General features: G+C 34.4%; 1 protein-coding gene across 11 annotated transcripts in view; it reads right to left on the reverse strand.

The window, feature by feature from the left end:
• Window positions 1-20,760, reverse strand: part of LOC138701955 (uncharacterized) — a 920,371-nt gene that overhangs the window by 759,890 nt on the left and 139,721 nt on the right. The window lies entirely within an intron of this gene.

Consider the following 20,760-nt stretch of genomic DNA (forward strand, 5'->3'; position numbering starts at 1 on the left):
GCAAATTAGTAACTTGTTTCATTTTGTATATGACTATGAGCACCCAGGAACTGATGTTGCAAGACAATTCATTAATGGGTTACCTCAACACACATTCATTCTTCGCCATTATTCTGATATCAGCAATCAGCCCGCAAAGTTTTGTAGCTTACTCTGAAGGGAATTGCTGAATAAAAAAAGTCATTGACTTGAAAAAAAACTGTCCCATAGGCCTATATTGAAAAAAAATTAGACATTTATGCAGATGTCACAAATTCAGAAGATTTTAAAATAATGGACCATACATTTATCAATAGTAATCTCACTAGAGGTTCTGATTTATCTAGAGAAAATCAAAATTCGAGTGGGATTTAATTGACTATTACACGATTAGAAGAAAGTATATAAAGATCAGAAGTAACAAATTACTCCAATACAATAAAATATGAATTGGCTTACGAAAATACAACTGTCTTCAAATGTATTATTGTACCATCTCAACATTACGCTAAATGGCAGTAGTGTTTTATGATTATGTTTTCTTGTTACCGGTATCAGTTGTGCCAACTATGGAATCATCATTGAACTCTGTGGACTGTTACTAGTCAAGAAGGCTTTGTTGATTCAGTTTCATTTTTATTCAAACATTTGCATTCCACTTCAATCATCCGGATCCCAGTAATCAACGTCACTTGACAGATGATTTTCAATAAATCTTAGTATTAAACAATCTCTGATACGTGACTATCCATAATATCATATAGCAGAAGCTATAACAAACATAACCTAAATAATATAAACAAGTGTTAGAAATGTTTTAATTAGGGATGATTAAATAAACAAGAAACGTTTTAATTAACGATGATGAAATAATAAATAAACATGAATAATTTTAAAAGAAACAATTATTGAAAGTACAATTTTCAAATTTGAATGTTTTAGTGGTAGATGGTTCACTTGATGTTATATTGGACGTATGCGTAAAAGAAGTGAACTCGTTGGTGTACATGGTGTATCCCTCAACTCATTCAGGATTTCCGAATGGTGTTCTTCATATATGACCAGTGACCTTTATTAATTCTTGTCCTTGAATGCCAATGCGAGTCATATTTGAAAGTGCTGTGCATCGACTGGAGTGGTTTGTAATTTTCTATTTTTTGACGTCCAGACTAGTGCAGTTTGAAATGTTGGCAAACAAAGAAACAAATGCTAGGGTAGTGATAAAAATAAACAAATGCTAGGGACGCGATAAAATTAAACAAATGCTAGAGACGCGATAAAATTGTGCGATAAGCAGCCATGATTGGTTGAAAGACGTCCTTTCATACAGTTTTATTGGTCGAAAGTAGTATGACGTAGTAAAAGTGTAATAGTCAATAACAATTTCTACTGCAAAATGTATGTTCTTTTGCAGCAGTTAACTAAACTCTATGAAACTTGATAATTTTCTTAAGGAAAATAAGATGTTATTTTACAAACTCAGCTTAATAATTGTTTTATTATCATTATGTAGCGTGTTCTTTATATTTTATCACCTTTACCTCAATTAACATGGAGTTTCATACAATTTTAAGAAAATATATTTTTTTGAAAACTTATTATTTGTTAAAAGGAGGGAACTATTTATTATATTAATTAATGGAATAGTTTAGAAACATTTTAATTTAGCTATATGACGCTAAAACTAATTTAAAGACTAAAAAGAAACTTCCAATTTTCATACAGTTTCTTATCTCTCCTGTAAAATTTTCATTTTTGGACTTCCGCCCTTTTAACAAATAGTGATTCAAATAAACAAAATAGATTAAATAAGGACATTAGGAAAAAATAATTAAAACCTGTACTTCCCAAAATACGCTTCACAGTTCGTTAACAAATCAGTTCCTTGATGTAGCCAAGGTATGAATTTATTATCTGCCTGATGCAATTTGTAAATCTGCTCCCTTCAGTGTTTAGAAAGAGTTCGTAACTATCTGTTGCAGTGAAAGTGAAAATAAAATCTAAGGAAAGTGAATAGGAGAAAATGAAAGCAAAAGAGAAAATAAAAAGCAAGAAAAGTAAATGGAAAGGAAAGCAAGACAAAAGATAAAGGAAAAGAAAAAAGAAAACGAAAAATAAAAGAAAAGAGAAAAGGAAGAAAAAGCATGAAACAAATGTAACATTTTAAAATTCCTTTCTCGAACGAAAAACATTTGTTCGGATCAAAAAGACAAAATAAATTATTTCAATCATCTATTATAATAATACACTACACTATTAAATTGACTGAATATATTGGGAATCAAATCAATGGCTTTCCCAAAACACGCTATGAAATGTTTCTTATAAAACAATTTTTATCTCGAAAAGGAAACAAAAACGAGCGAATTAAATTTTGTTTGAAACATCTCAAAGAAGAATAATAATAATGATAATGATAATAATAATAATAATAATAATAATAATCTTGGCTATACACTATCACCTTATGATGAAGTAGATATTGCTGAAAAAATATGTAAATATACTAAAACAATGGGGATCATTAATAAAATCATGAAACCTTCACTAGTACAAAGACACACAAGAATAGCCTTGTATAAAACCTTAGCACAACCAGTATTAAGCTATGGTAGTGAAGCGTGGACTGTGAAGAATAAAGATGTGAGTAGAATAACAGCAAGTGAGATGAGGTTTATGAGAGCAACAGCTGGATATACTCGCTGGGATCATAAAAAAAATGAGGACATAATGCAAGAACTTCAAATAGAACCCATTATGCAGTTCATCAGCAAATATAAACTTCAGTGGAAGGGTCATCTCGAACGAATGAATCGATGCAGAATTCCAAAAGCACTGTTTCATTACCATCCATATGGCAAAAGATCTCTAGGCCGTCCAAAGAAGAGATGGACTAAAAATTCTAGTTTGAGACCGTAACAGGCCACTTGTTAGGAAGATGATGATGATGATGATGATGATGATGATGATAATAATAATAATAATAATAATAATAATAATAATAATAATAATCCGTGGCGCTACAGCCCACGAAGGGCCAAGACCGACCAGCCGACTACTGGCCTCACGGCCACATGCCAAAGCAGAGGTGGACGATCATCCAACCAGATGGAGGTATCGTGTGGTTAACATGATGAGCCCCCCAGCCGTTAGAGGTGGTTTGCGTAACCGGATTTCGCTACCTATCGTAGCTCCCCAAGTGCATCACAATGCTGGGTGGGTACCGGTCCCATTCACTGGCCGAAATTTCATGAGAAAATTGCTTCCCTCATGATGATTAAAATGATTTAATTTCGGTGAATATTTCGTAAAAAAGGAGCAATTTCGTGCATATTTCGCACCCTAAAGAAACTTAAAAAAATAATAAAGTAACCACTCTCTTTTAATTATTATTGCAACAATCCCTTTGAAATTAGCATATAATCGTTCGTATCTTTAATTGAATTCATAATTAAATTTACTACGACTGTGAGGGGTGACGGCACTACGAAGACAGTTGTTGCGGGAAAGAGAAATGACCGTTGTCTTCAGAAGTAGTCCCTAAACCTACATCGTTGCCAGATATCACACGCGTGTATTGCTAAATGATCAAATATGTAGAAATGTTCATGTGTGTTTTATAACAAAAAAAACTTTTCACTTTTTTGGAAGAAAGTAATTTTTCGTGCGAATTCTCCGTAACACTAGTTTTCTTGTTGAAAATGTAATTATGACGTAATTTCGCAAAAATTTTCGGATATGTATGTGTATATTTATTCACACTGCAAATGGGTAAATACCCGGTGGCAGTGGTAACTAATTACACTCAATAATGACAATAATAAACTTATTAATTAAAAATACAATTAATAATAATACTAATAATTAATACTAAGAATAATTAATAATAATAATAATAATAATAATAATAATAATAATAACAATAATAATAATATCATCAAGGAGCATCCTAAATTAAATGAAGCGCGATCACTTAAAATAACATTTAAAGTAAATCTAATTTGTATCTTAACCCTAAGTTCGAACTAAAACCCACGAGTATATGTTCATACCTGCACAAGTACCTTTCAGCACTACACTCATTTCGCTGACAACTCACTCACTGCACTGGAACTACGACACTAATACTATCCTGATTTCACTAACACTTCAAAAACATTTCACTGTTCAAATACTTTGCACTACCACTATCAACTATAAAACTTCACTCACACAAACACACTTCACTGACACAACACACTTCTTCACTGATACAACACTTCAAATAACAAAACATCAATTACACCCTTTAAATAATGTGCATAAAATATTACCGTCTATTAGTAAAGTCCTTAAGCCTATTTTTAAATACATTTTTGGTTGTTGGCAGGGGAAGGTATTTATGGAGATTAATTTTATCATTTGCGCTTTTTTAATATTGGTGTCGGCGGAGATTGTAGGAGATTGATTTGTACTCTTGATGGAGATTAATGGAAATTTTGGAAAATACAATTATTTTGGAATTTGAGTATTAACTCAGTATGAATATTACTTTCCAAGTAATTAACATTAAAGGTTCGTTACATTCTGAGAAAGGTGCGGTACTGCCAATAGACAATATTTGTTGGACTGAGACTGTATTTAACACACATTAATTAAAAACGAAAAAAACTTGCAGCCCTCAAATTAACACTTTCAAATTATTAGTGTAATGTTGAATTCTCCGTCTTTTGAGTTCACCAATGTAATCAGAACACCTGGAATACCATGCAATGTAGCCTACTTGGATATATAACAAATTAAAGTGGAAAAAAATCCGAAAAAAACTCAGAATATGAAATTCGTTATAAAACGACGCAATAGTAATAATTCGCGAATGTGTTCATATTTCGCTATTAGAACTCTATTTCGCGATTTGTCGCGATTGTTTTATCCGCATATTATTAATCAGAATCACTTAATTCGTAAAGATTAGTAAAAAATCTATTTATCTATCTATTATGTCGTGATTTTCGCGATCTCCATACATACCTGGCCCTGGTTATTGGTAAAGCCTTCAGTGATTTTGCAGGTAAAGCATTCCAGTCCCTGGTAGTACGATTGAGAAAAGAAAACTTTCCAATGTCCATCCTCTGTCTTCTTTTTTATTATATTTCACTCATTAAGAGATTTGCATTTTCATGCATAAAATTAAGTTTTTAACACACTTCGCGTATATCGTTAATGCCAAGAAATCTGATGATAATGCAGAATCCTTGGAATATGTGCGAGTACATCCCCACCTGCGCTCTGTGACGCTTTTGCACGAACAGTCGTCCTGTCTCCTGTTCCCATAGTGGTGAGCTCCACTTCAATAGGATTCCACTAAGATACAACTTTTGAAACTTTGCAGAAGATAGTTGGCTGCAGCCGTGATATCTCTGTGTTGTGGAAGCTACACAAAAGGTACAGTCATGTAAACAAGCCGAACTCCTGGGGCAAATTCTTGTTCCTTTGTCAGATGCGACGAATGTAACAGTTATTCTGTTCGCGTATAGATTTATGCTCCAATAAACAGTGAATGTAAAGGTAAACCTATTCCTCACAACTATGTGACTGCGCAAGTTCCTAAACAATAGAAACACGAGCTGCATGAAAATACGTTTCACTCTGTAATGTAATTAATATTTCCCCGCAAAATAAATGCCTTATCAACAGTAATCACCAAAGCTCGGAACTTGGGGACTTGTGTTTCATGTGCTTGAGTAAGGTTACAGGTACAACGTACACACGGCTCACGGTGCAAGCGCTCAGGGACAGTCGTGTGTACTAAGAAAGTGGCCACAACTAATGACAGGAAGACGGACGAGGAAACTGTGGCATGTCGAAGCCAATGACATTCAGAGAATTACAGGTAAACGGCCTGTTTGAGGAGTTAGAAAATACGTGTTATTCGAATGGATGTTATACAAGTTTGAAAATATCTTTTTTAAATTTTAGGTACAGAATTTCGTAGAGGAAATCGAAGGAGATACATTCTTTTCTTCGAGTGGAGAGTTTATATTTTGTAAGTTGTGCCACACAAAAACTAGAGGCTGGAAACCGGCATTAATTGAAAGACATTACAGTCCCTTAAATTGGTGGAAGATCTGTCCATATCCATGGATCAAGTAGCAGAGGAGCCTACCGTACAACAAATTGAAAACTATTTTTGAGAAAAATTTAGGATATACTTATCTTTCTCACATATGAGATCAGCTAGCAATTGCTGAAAATCAAACAGAAAACAGTGACAGTGAAAACATTCAGAATTTTAAGTTTGCGCCCGTCACTTCATGTGACTTGGAAATAAGTTTTTCTCGTTTCATATCAGCGAAGACGTTATGGATCCGGAAACCTTCGAATGTACGTAGTCATACACTGTAATAAAATGTACATAGCAGAACAGTAAATTTGATATATTTCTCATGTTTATTTTTATTATATATGCTATAATATTACGTGTTTCAACCTACCATAATACTATCAATATGTTGTTCCAGTCAGAAACCACTTTTATAGCAGACCTGACAGTACCTCCGTGCTGGAAGCGGGAGTTTGTTGACATTGAAGTCCAGTCGCTTAGCCACGTGCAAAGACACAAGTCCCCAAGTTCCGAGCCTTGGTAATCACCAGACATCGAGATTTTGGACCCGATAGAATAAGTTTACTAAGTCCATACTATAGACAGCTTTGTCACTGTGTTTGAGGTGGATGGGAGTCGGTAGAAGGAGAGACATGTGTACCCATACATCAAAACCAAGTCCAGTCCAGTCTGCTGGTGCTGTACAGTGACGTTCCAAAGAAAGACAACTAATTTATCAAACATTAAAATAAAATGAATGTTAGAGGAGAAAAATTCTGTAGGACCAAAAAATTAATCTTTACGTACCGGTAGAATAAAATAACAACCTATAATCCGAAATTTTCAAAATAAATTAATATGCATTTCCTTTCGACTTCTTTCATAAGCACATGTGCAATACTTACTTACTTACTGGCTTTTAAGGAACCCGGAGGTTCATTGCCGCCCTCACATAAGCCCGCCATTGGTCCCTATCCTGAGCGATTAATCCAGTCTCTATCATATCACACCTCCCTCAAATTCATTTTAATAATATCTTCCCATCTACGTCTCGGCCTCCCCAAAGATCTTTTTCCCTCCGGCTTCCCAACTAACACACTATATGCATTTCTGGATTCACCCATACGTGCTACATGCCCTGCCCATCTCAAACGTCTAGATCAGCGTTGTCAAACACAGCCTAAACGGAGCGGAGCGCTCCACTATAACTCGTTGCGTGCTCCGGTGCTTCCACAGACATAAGCAAGTTCACGCTCCGACTGACGTCTCTAGCACCACAACCGGTTTCGGAGCTTACAACTCTGACACTACTGGTCTAGATTTAATGTTCCTAATTATGTCAGGTGAAGAATACAATGCTTGCAGTTCTGTGTTGTGTAACTTTCTCCATTCTCCTATAACTTCATCCCTCTTCATCATCATTTCACATAGATCTAGGAATAACTCGGATTCTTTATTTGTAAGTGAATCTGACACAGGTGGAATTTCTTCCCTCTTAAAGAGACATAATGTTTATATGTGAAATGTGTTTTCGAGAGTTACAGTGGGTCTCAAGGTATCGTTTTTTGTCTCCCCTTAGTCTGACATAACACAATTTACATGTAACATGATCCCCATTTATTTAAAAATAATAATTTCCGAACTCCTGCACAAATACATGCGTCTTAGAGTCTTTCACGTTTGACATACTTACTGTTAATTATATCCTTACGATTACCTAGATAATCACATGCATAGATCAAAACTAGACGACTATCTCCTGTCCTCTCTTCTGACAAAGTGACCTAGACATACAAGACTGTTTTTATCATCAGAACAGTACCTCCTCTCCCTGCTTTATGAGTATGACTGAGTAAATAAAGCACATGGGACGACAGGTAGGTCGCTACCCTCACTGCCCCCACCCACTACCGTCCTGATTTCCAACTTCAAATCGCACTGTTTTCTTCTATCGGGTCTAAAGTCTCTAAGCCTGGTAATCACCCACACCTGTGGAGTAACGGTCAGCGCGTCTGGCCGCGAAACCAGGTGACACGGGTTCGAATCCTGGTCGGGGCAAATTACCTGGTTGAGATTTTTTCCGGGGTTTTCCCTCAACCCAATACGAGGAAATGCTGGGTAACATTTCACTGGCATTATCACCGTCATTTCATTCAGACACTAAATAACCTAGATGTTGATACAGCGTCGTAAAATAACCAAATAAAATAAATAAATCAACAGTAATCTCACTAGAGGTTTTGATTTATCTAGAGAAAATCAAAACTCGAGTGGGATTTAATTGACTATTACACGATTAGAAGAAAGTATATAAAGATTAGAAGTAACCAAGTACTCCAATACAATAAAATATTAATTGACTTACGAAAATACAACTGTCTTCAAATGTATTATTGTACCATCTCAACATTGCGCTACATGGCAGTAGTGTGTTATGATAAGTTGTTTTCTTGTTATCAGTTGTGCCAACTATGGAATCTTCATTGAACTCTGTGGACGGTTACTACAGCGAATAGGGATTATAAAGAATGGACACTTCGCGTCGGTACCTTTGATGTAGCCGGACTGATTTCAAAGACCTTCAAGCCAGCTAGAGCGTGAGATTCTGCTTTCTCCCTAGAGTTGGCGCTGACAACACACCAGCTAAGAGCGGAAATATAACACATATAATTAATACATCTAGGTACATTATGTACTCAAATAAAATAAATTGCATCCATAAAATAATAAATCCGTCATTAACTGTAATGTCTGGACTCTAGAGTTCCTTTATAATGAGAGTTGAGACGTTGATCCCAACAACAATTCACATATGTAATTATTTGATAGCACTGAAAATGGAAAAACAAAACTCTTATGAGAAGTAAAACCATATACCTATATTATATTATATACAAATATTAAACGAATTTGATACATAATTTTATAATGTATGATATTATTTTATAATATAATTTATTATATCTGAAATATAAAAAATTATTATTACAACTAGTTCATCACTGAGAAATAAGGAAAAGCTGTTTACTTGAATTTATTTGAAGCAAAGCGTTACTGCATTATGCAATAAGGTAGGCGATGTTTGAATCCTGTGTCTCAACTCTATTCTCAATTATTATCTTAGCCTATGCTCGATTACACTAACCTCTAGCGCTTGAAAGTAGAACTAAACGCTGGCGCACAGAGAAAAAAACACAGGAAAATTCGCTCAGTGTCCATTCTTTATAATCCCTATTCGCTGGTTACTAGTCAAGAAGGCTTTGTTGATTCAGTTTCATTTTTTTAAACAGTTGCATTCCACTTCAATTATCCGGATCCCAGTAATCAACGTCACTTGACAGATGATTTTCAATAAATCTTAATATTAAACAATCTCTAATACGTGACTATTCATAATATCATATAGCAGAAGCTATAACATAACCTAACTAATATAAACAAGTGTTAGAAAAGTTTTATTAGGGATGATGAAATAAACAAGAAACGTTTTAATTAAAGATGATGAAATAAAAAATAAACATGAATACTATTAAAAGAAACGATTATTGAAAGTACAATTTTCAAATTTGAATGTTTCAGTGGTTGGTGGTTCAGTTGATGTTATATTGGACGTGTGCGTAAAAGAAGTGAATTCGTTGATGTACATGTTGTATTCCTCAACTTATTCAGGATTTCCGAATGGTGCTCTTCATTTATTTGTAAATAGGGTTTCAGGGAAGGTGCATAGCTATGACCAGTGATCTTTATTAATTCTTGTTCTTGAATGCCAATGCGAGTCATATTTGAAACTGCTGTGCATCGACTGGAGTGGTTTGTAATTTTCTGTTTTTTGACGTCCAGACCAGTGCAGTTTGAAATGTTGGCAAACAAAGAAACAAATACTAGGGTAGTGGTAAAAATAAAAAAATGCTAGGGACGCGATAAAATTAAACAAATGCTAGGGACGCGATAAAATTGTGCGATAAGCAGCCATGATTGGTTGAAAGACGTCCTTTCGTACCGTTTTATTGGTCAAAAGTAGTGTGGCGTAGTAAAAGCGTAATTGTCATCATAAAACTCGTGAGTTGATGTTTTCAAATAAACGGTTTTCTTTGAATTTAACAGATAAAGTCCACCGCTGCCAAATAATGATTAGCATGTCTGATCGTGAACGAGCGGGTCCGGATTCAAATCGCGGTTGGGTAAGTTACCTGGTTGCTGGTTTTCCTGGGGTTTCGCCTTAACACAAGAGCAAAAGTTGAGTTATTTTCGGCGCTGGACCCTGGACTCATTTCGCTGGCAATATCGCCTTGATTTCACTCACGCCTAGATAGTCATAGCAGTTGATAAAGCGTCGTAAAAGATATTCAACAGATAATACAGAAATCTGCAGTCAGTAACGAATTTAATTTAACAATAATTAAACTGCGTATCCGCTTATACTAGAATCTCTAAAGTTTTTAATTAATCTTAGTACGCAGCAATGTAAGCACTCTTGAAAGCACGGAGAACTTTCACATCAGAGATGGGTCGGAGCTGTTCAGTGATGAGAGCTAGTTCTTTCACTCCCGCTTCCTTTTCAGGAGTTGTTCACTGAATGTCGCACAAAAGAGCTGTCCCCTCCTATAGTACCCTAATACAATGGTCCCCAATCAGTGGTCCGCGAATGATTTCAAAGGGATCTGCGAAACTAATGTATGTTTTCAGACGATGTTTTAACTAGGTTCAACTACACCGATCGGAAAAAAAAAAACAATCTCTTGGAAAATTAAAATAAATTTAAATATTTCAAGCTCAATTACACAGTAATTATAAAGGTGGTCCTTTTTATAACAATGTGGAATTTATTTTGTATATTTTTGTAAATATTTGATACCAAACATAACACAGTTAATACTAGTTTTACATCATTTTTTTTAGAAAATGCGCATAAGTGCACTACAATTCCTTACTTGATCCAAATTTTATACCACCATTACGATTCAATAAAATCAGGCAGCAGTTCATCTCCAGACAGCGTATCTGAGTTTTCTAAGAATATTTGTGAGATGATGGTTCCATCGAACATTCTTTTACATAAAGTAAATATCCATAATTTCTGGAAGTTCTTAGAAAGGTACACAACTCATCCTATTCCTACCGAGTGCACATTACGGTAGTTAATATTCACAAAAATAATTTTGTTGAATGCTTAATTACAAATGGCTTTCAGAGAACCCGGAAGTTCATTGCCGCCCCCACATAAGCCCGCCATTGGTCCCTATCCTGATCAAGATTAGCACCCTATTTTCGAACACTCTTAACCTCTGTTCTTCAAAGTGAGAGTCCAAGTTTCACAACCACACAGAACAACCGGTAAAATAACAATAATCATAATAATAAAATTATAGTAATAAAATAATAAAACAACAACAATAAATAATAATTATCATAATTATAAAATAAACAATTGTTGTTATTATTATTATTATTATTATTATTATTATTATCACATACAGCAGAGTCCGTATAGGTCAGTTTCTATCTGATGCTTTTCCAATCCACTGCGGGCTAAAGCAGGGAGATGCACTATCACCTTTACTTTTTAACTTCGCTGTAGAATATGCCATTAGGAAAGTTCAGGATAACAGGCAGGGTTTGGAATTGAACGGGTTACATCAGCTTCTTGTCTATGCGGATGACTCGGGAGGAAATTAAACGCAGAATAAATATGGGAAATGCGTGTTATTATTCGGTTGAGAAGCTCTTATCATCCAGTCTGCTGTCCAAAAATCTGAAAGTTAGAATTTATAAAACAGTTATATTACCGGTTCTTCTGTATGGTTGTGAAACTTGGACTCTCACTTTGAGAGAGGAACATAGGTTAAGGGTGTTTAAGAATAAGGTTCTTAGGAAAATATTTGGGGCTAAGCGAGATGAAGTTACAGGAGAATGGAGAAAGTTACACAACACAGAACTGCACGCATTTTATTCTTCACCTGACATAATTAGGAACATTAAATCCAGACGTTTGAGATGGGCAGGGCATGTAGCACGTATGGGCGAATCCAGAAATGCATATAGAGTGTTAGTTGGGAGACCGGAGGGAAAAAGACCTTTGGGGAGGCCGAGGCGTAGATGGGAGGATAATATTAAAATGGATTTGAGGGAGGTGGGATATGATAATAGAGACTGGATTAATATTGCACAGGATAGGGGCCAATGGAGATCTTATGTGAGGGCGGCAATGAACCTGCGGGTTCCTTAAAAGCGATTTGTTTATTGTTGTTTATTGTTAGTAAAATAACATGTACAAACATATAATCTTAGTTCTTCCCTGAAGGAGTAAAAAGTAGTGCTCAGGGAGTTATCTAAACACAAAGATAAACACAAACAAAGGTAATTATTTCACACACTGGGTCATGATAAAATAATTACAGGAATAAATTAAATTTAAAAATACAATTTCAATTTCAACAATTTAAGTCATACAAATACATATACATATTAAATCAATATATATTCTTTAATCAAATTCCTAACGCTATTTTTGAAATTTCTGATACTAAAATTGTCCAAATTTGGGTATTTATCAATTATTTTATTGTATAATCTTGGACCAAAGTAGGTACCTTGGCTCAGAGCTGTGCTTGTGAAACACTTTGGTTCCTCTAGTTGTATAAAATCGGATCTTTTAGTTCCATATTTATGATGATACAATTTGAATGTACTACGATTTTTATGTATGAAGTTTAATAAGGCAATATAATAAATCTGTTTAATTTTCAAAACATTAAAATCAGTGAACAAAAGCTCGGATGAGTAATCAATTGGTTTATTAAGGCATATTTTAATTATTTTTTCTGAATAAGTATTAGTGGAGTGAGATTAGAAATACATGCATGTCCCCGGTATGGCATAGTTGCGCCCCGCGGCCAATTGGGAGGCCTAGGCATGGCATAATTGCGCCCCGAAGAAATCAGGTAGCAGGATGGACATGGCATAGTTGCGTCCCGAAGAAATCAGGTAGCAGGATGGAACATGGCATAGTTGCGCCCCGAAGAAATCAGGTAGCAGATGGGACATGGCATAGTTGCGCCCCGAAGAAATCAGGTAACAGGATGGACATGGCATAGTTGCGCCCCGATGAGCATAGCACACACGAAAGTGATTGTCATAAAATAAATAAACTACTTAAAAATATTACAGTGATAGCTGCACTGAAATCAGGTAGGCCTAGCGTATGATCAATTTTGCTATTTAAAATAACACTTTTTTATTGATCACACACAATAAATGAACTGCATTTTTTGTTTCTACATCGATATCTTAACCCTACGGTACAGGGTTTCGAAAATTGAAACTTAGAACCATTATCAATTATTAACTCTTCACCCTTTTCACTAAACTTAACGTTCATTTTAAATTAACCTCACTATACGCCACAGACGGTGTGAAAATCACCAATAAAATGTCAAGACTGCTAAGGCCCCATATTCTAACGGCTCACGCATTTGAATATGTCAGTTAATAAAGTACTGCCAACTTCATGGTGTTCAATTTAACGGTAGGCTATCGATAATCATTGCATAGACAGTAGAAAAACAGTTAATAAAATACTGCCAACTTCATGGTGTTCATTTTAACGGTATCGATAATGAACATAAATCGAATAAGAAATCAATATGGTTGGTTGATTACGAGGCCCGAGTTTCCGTAGTGTCTTTTTCTCTATCTATTTTATCGGGGCGCAACTATGCCATGATCTTTTCTCTACCTGATGGGAACGGGGCGCAACTATGCCATGCCTTTTTCTCTGCCTGATGGGAACGGGGCGCAACTATGCCATGCCTTTTTCTCTACCTGAAGGGAACGGGGCGCAACTATGCCATGCCTTTTTCTCTACCTGATGGGAACGGGGCGCAACTATGCCCACAAAACAGAGACCCTTTTTTATATGCTGCATTTTATCTGACCGTGTGTCGCAACTATGCTCTGCCCCATGTCCCCACCCTAAAATTTCATACTGGAGAATGGATTGAAATAAAGCTAAATAAATGAGACGTAAAATATTAATTGGTAAATATGACCGAAGTATAACAAAGATATAAATTGTTTTACGTAATCTATTTGTAAGTTACTATTATTATTATTATTATTATTATTATTATTATTATTATTATTATTATTATTATCATTATAATTATCATCATTATTATTATTATTACTTACTTACAAATGGCTTTTAAGGAACCCGAAGGTTCATTGCCGCCCTCACATAAGCCCGCCATCGGTCCCTATTCTGTGCAAGATTAATCCGGACTCTATCATCATATGCCACCTCCCTCAAATCCATTTTAATATTATCCTCCCATCTACGTCTCGGCCTCCCCAAAGGTCTTTTTCCCTCCGGTCTCCCAACTAACACTCTATATGCATTTTTGGATTCGCCCATACGTGCTACATGCCCTGCCCATCTCAAACGTCTGGATTTAATGTTGCTAATTATGTCAGGTGAAGAATGCAATGCGTGCAGTTCTGTGTTGTGTAACTTTCTCCATTCTCCTGTAACTTCATCCCGCTTAGCCCCATATATTTTCCTAAGCACCTTATTCTCAAACACCCTTAACCTATGTTCCTCTCTCCGAGTGAGAGTCCAAGTTTCACAACCATAAAGAACAACCGGTAATATAACTGTTTTATAAATTCTAACTTTCAGATTTTTTGACAGCAGACTAGATGATAATAGCTTCTCAACCGAATACTAACACGCATTTCCCATATTTATTCTGTGTTTAATTTCCTCCCGAGTGTCATTTATATTTGTTACTGTTGCTCCAAGATATTTGAATTTTTCCACCCCTTCGAAGGATAAATCTCCAATTTTTATATTTCCATTTCGTACAATATTCTGGTCACGAGACATAATCATATACTTTGCCTTTTCGGGATTTACTTCCAAACCGATCGCTTTACTTGCTTCAAGTAAAATTCCCGTGTTTTCCCTAATCGTTTGTGGATTTTCTCCTAACATATTCACGTCATCCGCATAGACAAGAAGCTGATGTAACCCGTTCAATTCCAAACCCTCTCTGTTATCCTGAACTTTCCTAATCGCATATTCTAAAGCGAAGTTAAAAAGTAAAGGTGATAGTGCATCTCCCTGCTTTAGCCCGCAGTGAATTGGAAAAGCATCAGAGAGAAACTGACCTATACGGACTCTGCTGTATGTTTCACTGAGACACATTTTAATTAATCGAACTAGTTTATTATTATTATTATTATTATTATTATTATTATTATTATTAATGGTGGTGGTTGTACAGAGAAATTAAAAGCAAATACATCCCAGTTTTCTATTTCAACAGAAACAGACGTACATCAAAGAAAATGCATTTGTAGTTACTCTAGCTGGAATTCAGTAAATGGTTTGAATTCCATTACACAACCATTTGCCCCGGTTTACTTGACTTATTCTCCACTTACGGTTTCCACAGTACACACACAGTATATCGCGGCAGCAAGTAGCTACTATGTTTTGGAATGCATCTAAGTGGAATCCTATTGAAGAAATATAACTCGTAACTGTGGAAATAAGAGACACAGAGGCTCTAGCAAACGCTACCATTCATGAGAGAAAGAAGGGCTTAAGTGGCATTTGGATAAAGATCAAATTCAACTGTCATTCCTTCTCATTAGTGATTCATTATTTACGGGTTACGGAAGATCTAACGCAAGACAATGGACTATGTTCATATTTTATGTACTATTTTGCCTGGTTTACAGAAGGTTCATATGAAGTCACACATGAGAATAAGAGATTCTTCCTTCTAATTAACACTTAAACGATTTCATATGTTTCATAACATGGTTGTTCTTGAAGACGACAAATGTATTCTCTTGGCTTGGCTTTTCGGTGGTCGAATTCGGAACGGATCCTTGCACTTTGACTTCTTGGGCCTATTGTGCACTAGAGATGGGCAACATTATTGATTGTTCTATCAACTGTAGTTTCTACACTCGATAGTTCAATCGTAATTATAATCAAAATTATTTACAGTCATTGCAAATTTTTTTGTTAATTGCTTATAAACCGAATATATTTCTGCATTAATATATAAAAATGTACTCAACTATTATTTTACTAATATAACCTATACTAAATTGATTCTAAATTATATGCCAATAATACAAAAAAATACAATCTGTCATTAAAGTCCCCAAAATAAACACCTTTGAATGTTTTTTAAACATGTTACCATTACTCGAAGGATAAATTTCCCACTAATGAAATCCCAAAACATTTGCATGCTTTTATTTTGACTATTACACTCTTACTGTCATACTACTTTTGACCAATAAAACGGTACGAAAGGACGTATTTCAACCAATCATGGCTGCTTATCGCACAATTTTATCGCGTCCCTAGCATTTGTTTGATTTTATCGCGTCCCTAGCATTTGTTTAATTTTATCGCGTCCCTAGCATTTGTTTCTTTGTTTGCCAACATTTGAAACTGCGCTGGTCTGGACGTCAAAAATATATATAAAATTACAAACCACTCCAGTCGATGCACAGCAGTTTCAAATATGGCATTCAAGAACAAGAATTAATACAAATCACTGATCATACCTATGCATCTTCTGAAATCCGATTTACAAATAAATGAAGAGCACCATTTGGAAATTCTGAATAAGTTGAATACACCATGTAGGCCTAAATCAACGAGTTCCACTTCTATTACGCACACGTCCAATATAACATCAATTGAACCACCAACCACATTCAAATTTGAAAATTGTACATTCAATAATTATTCCTTTTGAAATTATTCATGTTTATTTTTTATGCCATCGTCGTTAATTAAAACTTTTCTAACACTTGTGTATATTAGTTAGGTTATGTTATAGCTTCTGCTCTGAGAGGATAAAAAGAACTTCTGCTATATGATATTATGGATAGTCACGTATCAGAGATTGTTTAATATTAAGATTTATTGAATAGTAATCATTACAGTGTCTGTATAAAGACACTACTGCCATCTAGCATGCATCTAGCGTAATATTTGTAATGTTGAGATGGTACAATAATACATTTGAAGATAGTTGTATTTTCGTAAGTCAATTAATATTTTATTGTATTGGAGTACTTCGTTACTTCTAATCTTTATATACTTTCTTCTAATCGTGTAATAGTCAATTAAATCCCACTCGAGTTTTGATTTTCTCTAGATAAATCAAAACGTCTAGTGAGATTACTGTTGATAATATCGCACATTTCTATGATTTTATTTTCAAACTATCTCAAATTTCCATGGTTTTATTTTGATATTATCGCACATTTCCATGGTTTTATTTTAATAGTAACGCACATTTCCATAGTTTTAATTTGTTAGTATTGCACATTTCCATCATTTTATTTTATTAGTATCGCACATTTCCACGGTTTTAATTTATAAGTATAGCACATTTTCACGATTTAATTTAATAATATTGGGACAGCTGCAACGGGGTTCGAACACGCGTCCGACAGGGCGCGCGGCAGACGAAACGCTGGTACTGGGAGCATCTGCAGAGAGGGTGTATTACGTCAACGCGGCGGAGAGGAGAGGCTAAGTCGTCCGTTTTTTGGGCGGGTTGCGCGCGCATCTGGTGCGTGCGGAGTGAAGAGGGGTCCGGATTGTTCGAGTACTTTCTCTGGAGTGCTATCTCTGGACACGCGTCGAACTTTCCAGGCTACGTCGCTGTGGTTATAAAAGAAGAAACACGAGCGAACTTGAGCAGTTTCAGTGTGATTCATGATTAGTTCAGTCAGAAAGCCAGTGAACAAAGCAAGCCAGCCAGTCTTGTGTACCGGAGTACGACTTGAGTGTGCGTCCGCAACTGTGTCAGCATCCGAAGGCCTGAGTTCGAGTGCAGTGGACCGCAGTTGGAGGGACCTAAGTTCGAGTGCAGTGGACCGCAGTTGGAGGGACCTGAGTTCGAGTGCAGTGGACTGTCTCTGAAGGTCTGTGGTTCGATATACTGTGAACTCGACTGACTGAGCTAGAAGAACTGTGAACTGAGAACTGACAGTTCTGATTTGTAAATAGTGCTTTGTAAATATTAGTTAAGATTAACAGTTCAATGTTGTTCGTAATAGTCCAAGTAAATTGTCATTGTCGTCTATGGAGTGCACTAACGAATACTGTGTTACTGCGTGGAGAGCAAATCCTATTGTTGAGAGGATAAAGTTACATTGTTGTTAGTAAATAAAAACGTTACAATATCCTACATTTCCATGGTTTTATTTTAATAATGTCCCATATTTCCAGGGTTTTATTTTAATAGTAACGCACATTTCCATAGTTTTAATTTGTTAGTATTGCACATTTCCATCATTTTATTTTATTAGCATCGCACATTTCCACGGTTTTAATTTATAAGTATCGCACATTTTCATGATTTAATTTAATAATATCCTACATTTCCATGGTTTTATTTTAATAATATCCCATATTTCCAGGGTTTTATTTTAATAGTAACGCACACTTCCATAGTCTTAATTTGTTAGTATTGCACATTTCCATCATTTTATTTTATTAGCATCGCACATTTCCACGGTTTTAATTTATGAGTATCGCACATTTTCTTGATTTAATTTAATAATATCGTACATTTCCATGGTTTTATTTTCATAATATCCCATTGTTCCAGGGTTTTATTTTAATAGTAACACAAATTTCTATGGTTTTAATTTGTTAGTATCGCACATTTAATTTAACTATATCGCACACTTCCATGGTTTTAATTCAACTATATCGCAAATTTCCATGGTTTTAATTTAACTATATCGCACATTTCCATGGTTTTAATTTAACTATATCGCAAATTTCCATGGTTTTAATTTAACTATATCGCAAATTTCCATGGCTTTAATTTAACTACATCGCACATTTCCATGGTTTTAATTTAACTATATCGCACATTTCCATGGTTTTAATTTAACTATATCACACATTTCCATGGTTTTAATTTAACAATATCGCACATTTTCATGATTTTAATTTAATGATATCGCACATTTCTATGGTTTTAATTCAACTATATCGCAAATTTCCATTGTTTTAATTTAATTATATGGCACATTTCCATGGTTTTAATTTAACTATATCGCAAATTTCCATGGTTTTAATTTAACTATATAGCATATTTCCATGGTTTTAACTTAACTATATCGCACATTTCCATGGTTTTAATTTAACTACATCGCACATTTCCATGGTTTTAATTTAACTATATCGCAAATTTCCATGGTTTTAATTCAACTATATCGCACATTTCCATGGTTTTAATTTAACTATATCGAACATTTCCATGGTTTTAATTCATTAGTATCTCACATTTAATTTAAGTATTTCGCACATTTCCATGGTTTTAATTTAACTATATCGCACATTTCTGTGGTTTTAATTTAACTATATCGCACATTTCCATGGTTTTAATTTAATTATATAGCATATTTCCATGGTTTTAATTTAAGTATAACGCACATTTCCATGGTTTTAATTTATTACTATCACACATTTTCATGGTTTTAATTTAATAATATCGCACATTTTCATGATTTTAATTTAATAATATCGCACATTTACATGGTTTTAATTTAATTATATAGCACATTTCCATGGTTTTAATTTAATTATATAGCACATTTCCATGATTTTAATTTAACTATATCGCACATTTCCATGGTTTTAATTTATTACTATCGCACATTTCCATGGTTTTAATTTAATAATATCGCACATTTCCATGGTTTTAATTTAACTATATCGAACATTTCCATGGTTTTAATTCATTAGTATCTCACATTTAATTTAAGTTTTTGGCACATTTCCATGGTTTTAATTTCACACATTTCTATGGTTTTAATTTAACTATATCGCACATTTCCATGGTTTTAATTTAATTATATAGCATATTTCCATGGTCTTAATTTAAGTATAACGCACATTTCCATGGTTTTAATTTATTACTATCGCACATTTCCATGGTTTTAATTTAATAATATCGCACATTTCCATGGTTTTAATTTAACTATATCGCACATTTCCATGGTTTAATTTAATTATATAGCACATTTCCATGGTTTTATTTTAATAATGTCCATATTTCCAGGGTTTTATTTTAATAGTAACGCACATTTTCATAGCTTTAATTTGTTAGTATTGAACATTTCCATCATTTTATTTTATTAGCATCGCACATTTCCACGGTTTTAATTTATAAGTATCGCACATTTTCATGATTTAATTTAATAATATCCTACATTTCCATGGTTTTATTTTAATAATATCCCATACTTCCAGGGTTTTATTTTAATAGTAACGCACATTTCCATAGTTTTAATTTGTTAGTATTGCACATTTCCATCATTTTATTTTATTAGCATCGCACATTTCCACGGTTTTGATTTATAAGTATCGCACATTTTCATGATTTAATTTAATAATATCCTACATTTCTATGGTTTTATTTTAATAATATCTCATAGTTCCAGGGTTTTATTTTAATAGTAACGCACATTTCCATAGTTTTAATTTGTTAGTATTGCACATTTAATTTAACTATATCGAACATTTCCATGATTTTAATTTAATAATATCGCACATTTCCATGGTTTTAATTTAACTATATCGCAAATTTCCATGGTTTTAATTTAATTATATGGCACATTTCCATGGTTTTAATTTAACTATA

This window comes from Periplaneta americana, chromosome 6 (assembly GCF_040183065.1).
Source record: "Periplaneta americana isolate PAMFEO1 chromosome 6, P.americana_PAMFEO1_priV1, whole genome shotgun sequence".
Lineage (NCBI taxonomy): Eukaryota > Metazoa > Arthropoda > Insecta > Blattodea > Blattidae > Periplaneta > Periplaneta americana.